The 8,444-nt window shown below is 37.1% G+C and overlaps 1 protein-coding gene across 2 annotated transcripts in view; it reads right to left on the reverse strand.

Annotated features, from left to right (window-relative positions):
• Window positions 1-8,444, reverse strand: part of LOC136825359 (uncharacterized) — an 87,252-nt gene that overhangs the window by 9,240 nt on the left and 69,568 nt on the right. Inside the window, exon 1 of one of the 2 annotated variants that reach the window (XM_067081617.1) lies at window positions 3,552-3,869. The exons of the other annotated variant lie outside the window; for it this stretch is intronic. The gene's annotated coding sequence lies outside the window, so the exon portion shown is untranslated. Of the gene's footprint in view, window positions 1-3,551; window positions 3,870-8,444 lie in introns of those variants that run through there. 2 annotated transcript variants of the gene reach the window in all.

The following is an 8,444-nucleotide window of genomic DNA, read 5'->3' on the forward strand; positions in this document are numbered from 1 at the left end:
ATGAGAGTTTCCCAATTAGGAATATGCGCGTCGGGTTACACATACAGGGGGGAGATACGGCGAAAAAAAAAAAGTTGGGATATATTGAACATAATAAAGAAATATTTCAAACTACAATTTAAGATAATAAATGAACAGGGTTGTAAAATCTTGCATAACTCCATCGAAAACAACACGAATAAACAAATAATACGGTTGTGAAATCTTACATAACAACAAAAAACATGAACAAACAAACAACAAGGTTGTAAAACTTGAAACAACTTAAGAGAAAAACACGAATAAACAAACAACAGGGTTGTAAAACTTCACAACTTTGAAAAAACAAGAATAAATAAACAAACAGGGTTATAAAATCTTGCATAACTTAATCAAAACCAACACAAATAAACAAACAACAGGGTTGTAAAATCTTACATAACAAAAAAACGCGAATAAACAAACAACAGGGTTGCAAACTGCGTGATGACCTTGTAACCCTACGTGAAGAAGAAGACCTCTCTCATGTTCTACTGTAACCCCTTACAGGAAAAAAATAAATACAGTAATATTAATAAAAACTAATAAAAACTAATCTTTTATAAGTACCTCACGTTATAGAGTAACCCCTGATTTAATACTTTATAAGATAACAGTAATATTGTCGTAAAAAGTATCAAACATACCATAATCCAACATGCTATCAACGATAACATGATATCGTATCATGTACTGTAATATTAATAACAACAATAATAACATCGTATAAAGTATTACATGTACCAAAACCCAAAATGTACTATCAATGATATGATATCGTATGTCATGCCAAATAATAATAATAATAATAATAATAATAATAATAATAATAATAATAATAATAATAATAATAATAATAATAATAATAATAATAATAATATAAGAGCCGTGGGCTTGTTAATGACAACAATAAATGTAATTATACTGATGCCAACATGAATAGTAAAACCAAATGTAATAATAATAATAATAACGTTAATAACAATTAATAATAATATAAAAATAAAATAATAATAATAAAAATAATAATAGATAATAATAATCACAAGAATAATAGAGAGAGAAGAGAGAGAGAATAATAATAATAATAAAATTTATCATTGTTAAAGAAACTAATAAAACAAAGAGAGAGAGAGAGAGAGAGAGAGAGAGAGAGAGAGAGAGAGAGAGAGAGAGAGAGAGAGACTGTGTATATTAATAAAATTTATAATTGTTAAAGAAACGGTAGGGACAAATAAGAGAGAGAGAGAGAGAGAGAGAGAGAGAGAGAGAGAGAGAGAGAGAGAGAGAGACTTATTATTTAATCCACCAAGACTCCCCCGACCCCCGCCCCCGCCAGGCCTTTCCCAGTGTGTCCTTCAAGTGTTAAAAATGGCTCTCATTATTACAGCATCCCTTCGCGTCAGAACGATTATAGGTATCCCGCCCAGGGATACAACGAAGAAGGGTGGTTACACGGGGAAGATGTATTGCGATACATCAGTGGGCGGATACGGCGGATACGCAAGTGGGCAAGGAAGATGTATTTGCCAAATTGCTCCCATGAAAGGGTTAATATTCCCCTATGGCATGATTCCTGTACAATTTTGTAGAAACTGTCCCGTAATACAATACGTACGTGTGTTTGAGCTCTCTTGATTTTTTCTCTTATGATGTTTTGATGTATCTCTTTCTCCTTATTTTATTGCATTTTCGCCCAATTCCTGAGCAAGAAAACTGCCCCCTCGTGTAATGTTTTATTTATGGCTGTTTTTTTTTTGTTTTCTTGTTAGAATTCCTTTTCCCCGGCGTCATGCTGGGTTGATGTTTTATCTCGAGCTGTTTTGCCATATACTTATTTTTCCTTGTTTTATCGCTCCTCTTTCATTTCCCGGCCATTTTCCTGATAGTCACTTCTTCCTCTCTTTGTTATTCGTCCATTCTCGGTCTCCTTTCATTCTGATCTTTATTCTTTCGTTTACCAGTGATGCAACATCTACACTTCTCCTCCTCCTCCTCCTCCTCCTCCTCCTCCTTCCACTTTATACCCAGGTCACCCTGACCTTGAGCAAGTCATTTGTTATAACAGGGTGACTTTCAGATGGTGGTTGATTTCAGTTACCTCCTCCTGATTCGAGTTCCTTGGATATTCCGAATATTCTATAGGTTCGAACTGTATTATGTTCAAGTCTTCTGTGGATTCGAACTCTTCTGTAGATTCGAACCTTTGTGAGCTTGAGTTTCCTATAGACTCGGGTATTCTGTAAGGTAATTGTCATTGTGTTCGAGTCTATATTTCAGTCTTCTGTAGCTTCGAATCTTTGGGAGCTCGAGTTTTTCAAAAGGTTCGAGTATTCTGTAAGTTAATTGTCACTGGGTTCGACTCTTGTATCACTGCGTCCTCTGTAGGTTAGCCTTTTGAAGGTTCGTACTTCTGCAGGTTTTAAGTAGGTTCGGGTCCTTTGCAGATTTGCACCTTCTGGAGATTCGAGGCTTTTGTACTTTCATAGGTTGAATCCTATTAGTTCAAATCCTCCGAAGGTTCAATCTTTTGTATGCCTCGAGTTTTATGAGGATATGACTCTCATGTAAGTTTGGATCTTCTGCAGATTCCAGTTTTCTGAAAGGCCAGATTCTCTGGGATTTAAATCTCTTGCAGACCCCAATCATCTTGTAGGGTTTAGTCACTGATCGATAAAAATCCTTCTAGACCAGTGTTTCTCAACGTTTTTTGGCCCATGCACCCTTTCACCATATGTCAGAATGTCATCCCCATCACCTTTCCAAAATTGACTGCCTAAAGAGGTACATTCCAAATAATATGCAACAAAATACTAACACAAACACACAAGCTAGCGGAGATCAAGCCCAGCGTGACCTCTCAGTAGTGAGGACCGATGCACTCTGCGTTTTGTGTGGTCCTAGAGCCAGTCTGAACCTGCCAATCTGAGGTCACAACTCCACCCTGGTTGATAATCACCCTTCTAGATAATTTTTTTTTACATAATTACGCAAATATTTCTATGTAACAGGTTATGGTAATCGTCTGTCATTCAACAGACATAAAGCGCAAAAATTATATCTGGCGCAAGTGCATTGGTGTATGGATGAGGATGGTGACTGTTCCTATAAAGTTTGTAATAAAGATGAGACCCCGTGTAAAAAAAATAAATGCTTTTTGCGTGACCTTGCAACATAATTCGTCTCTTAACTTGATAGGAAGAAATTTTAGCCAAGCGACAAATTTTTGACCAATGCAAGCCTCATGTTATGAAATACTGTGTGAAGAAATCTTTCTACAGCAAAAAAAAAAAAAAAAAAAAACTTATTTGGAAATCAATGACACGTAACACAAATCAGTTGACGCCAGAAAAACCTGAGGTAATAGACGGTAAGTAATAAAAAAGAATATAATTTGAGCAAGTAACAGTATTCAAAATTACAATATTCGTAATGGGTAAATCAACAAACAAATGAGCAAATATTATACAAATGATGATTCAGACACACTGTAGCGAACCTCACACGAAAAATGGTAATAATGAGAAACCAACCTTGAACACAGCTGAAGTTATGATGACGATGAAAATAATGTTTGCGGAAACTTCTGCCAAACTAGCGTAGAATTTGTTAGGAGAACTCGTCGTGAAAATATTCTCATGACAGTTCCCAGCCGCTGTATGGGCCACAGGACGCCCACAAACTATCGCCAGGCCAAAATAAAGAAGCGAGACGTCCCAGAACGTTGCCAGACGCCGCTGGATGCGGAACAGCGGACAGCGGAGTCTTTGCATACGAGATGGTCAGGTGTTTGTGGCCTTGCAATGAATGACGCAATCGGAGAGTTTTCGTCGCCCAGGCGAGTCTTTGACCGTTGGCCGGATCTGTCAGGTCTCTCTCTCTCTCTCTCTCTCTCTCTCTCTCTCTCTCTCTCTCTCTCTCTCTCTCTCTCTCTCTCTAGAGTATTATTCACATTAACAAAATTTATAATTGTTAAAGCAGTGGTAGGACAAATGTGTGTGTGTGTGTGTGTGTGTGTGTGTGTGTGTGTGTGTGTGTGTGTGTGTGTGTGTGTGTGTGTGTGAGAGAGAGAGAGAGAGAGAGAGAGAGAGAGAGAGAGAGAGAGAGAGAGAGAGAGAGTGAGTCTGCACATTAATAAAATTTAAAATTGTTAAAGCAGCGGTAGGGACGACTGAGAGAGAGAGAGAGAGAGAGAGAGAGAGAGAGAGAGAGAGTGAGAGAGAGAGAGAGAGAGGGGGGGGGACACCCTGTACTCTTATCGTCGGCGATAACAGAGTCGTCGAAGGAAAAGGATGTTGCACCACCTGACGTTATCGGCAACAATATCACAGAACCCGGAGCTTGCCTCTCTCTCTCTCTCTCTCTCTCTCTCTCTCTCTCTCTCTCTCTCTCTCTCTCTCTCTCTTAGTTGTCCCGACCGCTGCTTTAACAATTTTAAACTTTATTGATGTGTATGCTCTCTCTCTCTCTCTCTCTCTCTCTCTCTCTCTCTCTCTCTCTCTCTCTCATTTGTCCTTATCGCTGCTTTAATAATTAGAAATTTTAATAATGTGAATAATACTCTCATTTGTCAATTATAAAATTATAAATTTTATTAATGTGAATAATACTCTCTCTCTCTCTCTCTCTCTCTCTCTCTCTCTCTCTCTCTCTCTCTCTCTCTCTCTCTCTCTCTCTATTTGTCCTTATCGTTGCTTTAACAATTATAAATTTTATATGACAGTAGTGTGAGTAACTCTCTCTCTCTCTCTCTCTCTCTCTCTCTCTCTCTCTCGATTACGCGCAAAACACTCAGAAATATTTCGAAAGTAACACTCGCCCATTCAATGCTGTCATCAATTCGTTATCTGCAATCCAATTACTCAGTATTACATTCGAACATTTGCAAGTTTTCGGTTTTGCATTTGAATACTTCAAAGTTGACGGCTGGAGAGTGACTTAAGTTTCATTTGAGTGTTTGAGTGATGTGATTAGATTTATGATAATCATATTTATATTTTTTTGGGGGGGACAACTCATTCATCTTATCGTCTTGGATAACAGTCTTCATTGACCGAGTGCTTTTCTTTCCTCTCAAGGCCAATTGTCAACAGAAAGGGTGTTATTACAGAGAAAAGAAGAGTGTTTAGTTATTATGGACACTTTTCTTTGAGATGAAATGATGAGTGAAGGTCACACACACACACACACACACACACACACACACACAAGTTCGATGAATGGAGAACATTTTTCGCTTTGTTTTCCAGACATGACGTCTGTTCGAGTGTGGTTAAAAACAGAGTTCTTCACACAAGTTGTAGGTATAGAGGCTTTGTTTACGTATGGGTACAAACAAACCAAATCACTTGAAATGCCCAAATGATTGCCATAAATATAATTATATCGGTAACACTTAAAAGTTATTCACCTTACACTAATAGAAACAAAGTATCATATGTATGTATGTATGTATGTATGTATGTATGTATGTATGTATGTATGTATGTATGTATATATTGATTTCTGTAACTTAATTCAAATACCTCTCTATCATATGTATGTATGTATGTGTATATGTATATATACATACATACATACACACACACACACACACACATATATATATATATATATATATATATATATATATATATATATATATATATATATATATATATATATATATATATATTGATTTCTGTAACTTAATTCAAATACCTCTCACGGTTTCAGACAAGACTAAGCTACAGCTTCAAAGCGACTAATCATGCAATCTTCACTACACATTAAGTATTCAATAAAGACTGCGTTCGCTCTGTAAGCTTTGAAAATGAACAGGTTTTTTTCAGATTTCTGAAAGTTACGTCATCTATTTCCTCAAGGTGACGTTGCCACTTACGACGACGGATCCTGCGCTGATGTTTCCAAGCGATGCCTTTATTTTAGGATCGTGTTTTTTAAGAGAAATATGTTCCTTTGATATGCATATCTGAACTTCTACTACAGAGCAAGCTCGTCTGATTCGTCGTGCCCAGAAGTAGATTTCCATTTCCATTATCCATCCACGAGACGAAAAAAGAAAGAAAAAAAAAAGGCAGGTGATAATGCCTTCCAAGAAAGCTAGACTGCGCCTTTAGCTACGAACGCCCTAGAAGAATGCCCCCTGTTTGCCGAACGTGCCTGAGCATGTGATCAACAAGACACGATTTAGGAGGCGTACCACCCTCCTCCTCCTCCTCCTCCTCCTCCTCCTTGTTCTTGTTCTTCTTCTTCCTCTTCTCCAGGATCAACAAGACACGATTTAGGAGGCTTACCTCCTCCTCCTCCTCCTCCTCCTCCTCCTCCTCCTCCTCCTCCTCCTCCTCCTCCTCCTCCTCCTCCTCCCTCCTCCTCCTTCTCCTTCTTGCTACTGCCGTCGCTCGTCTTCATGTTTAATTCATGGCGCGCGCCAGACGACGTACCTGGAGCTTTTCAAAAACAAACAAGCGTGATTCGGCGATGATAGGCAGGGATTTGAGTGGAAGACAATCCATATTCAATAGACGGGAAGTCTGGAATACTAAATGCTACTCCTCTACGCACTCCATTCATAAAAATAGGAGAGTATTTCAGAGGGGGCTAAAGGCGTCAATTACCATAATGTTGCCTAATCCAATGCCCCAGTAAGGGGGGGTAGTGCTGTCACTGCAACCTCAAGCGGTGCACTGTAAGCATTACTTAAGGTTCTTTGCAGCGTCCCTTCGGACCCAATCTGCACTTCCCCTCATTCCTTTTACTGTACGTCCGTTCATGTTCGCTTTCTTCCGTCTTACTTTCCTCAACCCTCTCCTAACAATTGTTTCATAGTGCAACTGCGAGGTTTTCCTCCTGTTACGCGTTTCAAACCTATCCTCTCAGCGCTGAATGACTTCATAGGTCCCAGTTCTTGGCCTCTGGCCAAAATTCTATATTCCATTGCATTCCTAATCCCATGTAAGCATTCTACACTGCGTTCCCACGACCTCAGGATAAAATTCCAAGAGAGAATTAAACTTCTTGGCTACATCAGGCTCTCCCGATAATCCCATCATTAAGGTTTAAGCAGGATTTGGTTTAAGCAGGATTTGGTTTAAGCCAAGAATAGAGTAAGCTTAGAGTAAAGAGTACAAGTTCTTGGATCCAAAGTACCTACTTTCCAAGAATCACAGCAAAAGGAGATATTAAAAAATCCTCATAGCAGCACGAGTCTTGACATGGAGAAATAAATCCACAGTCACGTATGGGAACAAATATATTTGAAATGAATTTATTTAGATTTGTTTTTAAATATATTTGTACCCATACATAACCGTGGATGTGTTTCTCCGAAAGCTATTAAGTCGTGGTGTTCACTGGTTCTCAAGTTATTGCACTGCAATGACAATGAGTGGACTGTCAAATACACTTGGTGCATTAAGTTTTCATAATCAACATTCATTTTAGGCTCAAATACAATTAAATAATAATAATAATAATAATAATAATAATAATAATAATAATAATAATAATAATAATAATAATAATAATAATAATAATAATGAAAAGTCAGAAAATCAATATAAGTTTCTAGTACCTCATTGGGGAAATAATAACAATAACAATAACAATAACATTAACAACAACAACAATAATAATAATAATAATAATAATAATAATAATAATAATAATAATAATAATAGTGAAAGATATAAAAATATATAAATTTCTAGTGCCTAATTAGGGAAATAATAATAATAATAATAATAATAATAATAATAATAATAATAATAATAATAATAATAATAATGAAAGATATAAAAAATATATAAATTTCTAGTGCCTAATTAGGGAAATAATAATAATAATAATAATAATAATAATAATAATAATAATAATAATAATAATAATAATAATATATAAATTCCAAGTACCTTGTTAGGGATCAGACAACCAGGAGTTGCAGAGGCCATCAATCGCGTAGGCAGCCAACCTTTGGCAGAATTCACAACGGATTCTGTCATTATTTCGCCAGACAATGATTTATTGTCAGCCCTGTTATACCAGGGGTCAGGTCACTCAATTAGGGTGGCGGGAGATCTGATAACTTCCTGGTCTCCGGATTTGGTTTTATTCAATTAAATTGTCTGAAACTGTATTTGTTGCATAATACAGTTCCGGATGGTGTACAAGGTCAGAAACAGTTATATGCTCTCTCTCTCTCTCTCTCTCTCTCTCTCTCTCTCTCTCTCTCTCTCTCTCTCTCTCTCTCTCTCTCTCTCTTCCCCGACATCCGATACAATTTGTAAAGCTAACAATGACTAGGAATTTATGTTTTAACTTTCTCTCTCTCTCTCTCTCTCTCCCCCGACACCCGATACTATTTGTAAAGCTAACAATGACTAAGAAATTATGATTTAACTTTCTCTCTCTCTCTCTCTCTCTCTCTC

Source organism: Macrobrachium rosenbergii, chromosome 37 (assembly GCF_040412425.1).
Source record: "Macrobrachium rosenbergii isolate ZJJX-2024 chromosome 37, ASM4041242v1, whole genome shotgun sequence".
NCBI classification, from domain to species: Eukaryota; Metazoa; Arthropoda; class Malacostraca; order Decapoda; family Palaemonidae; genus Macrobrachium; species Macrobrachium rosenbergii.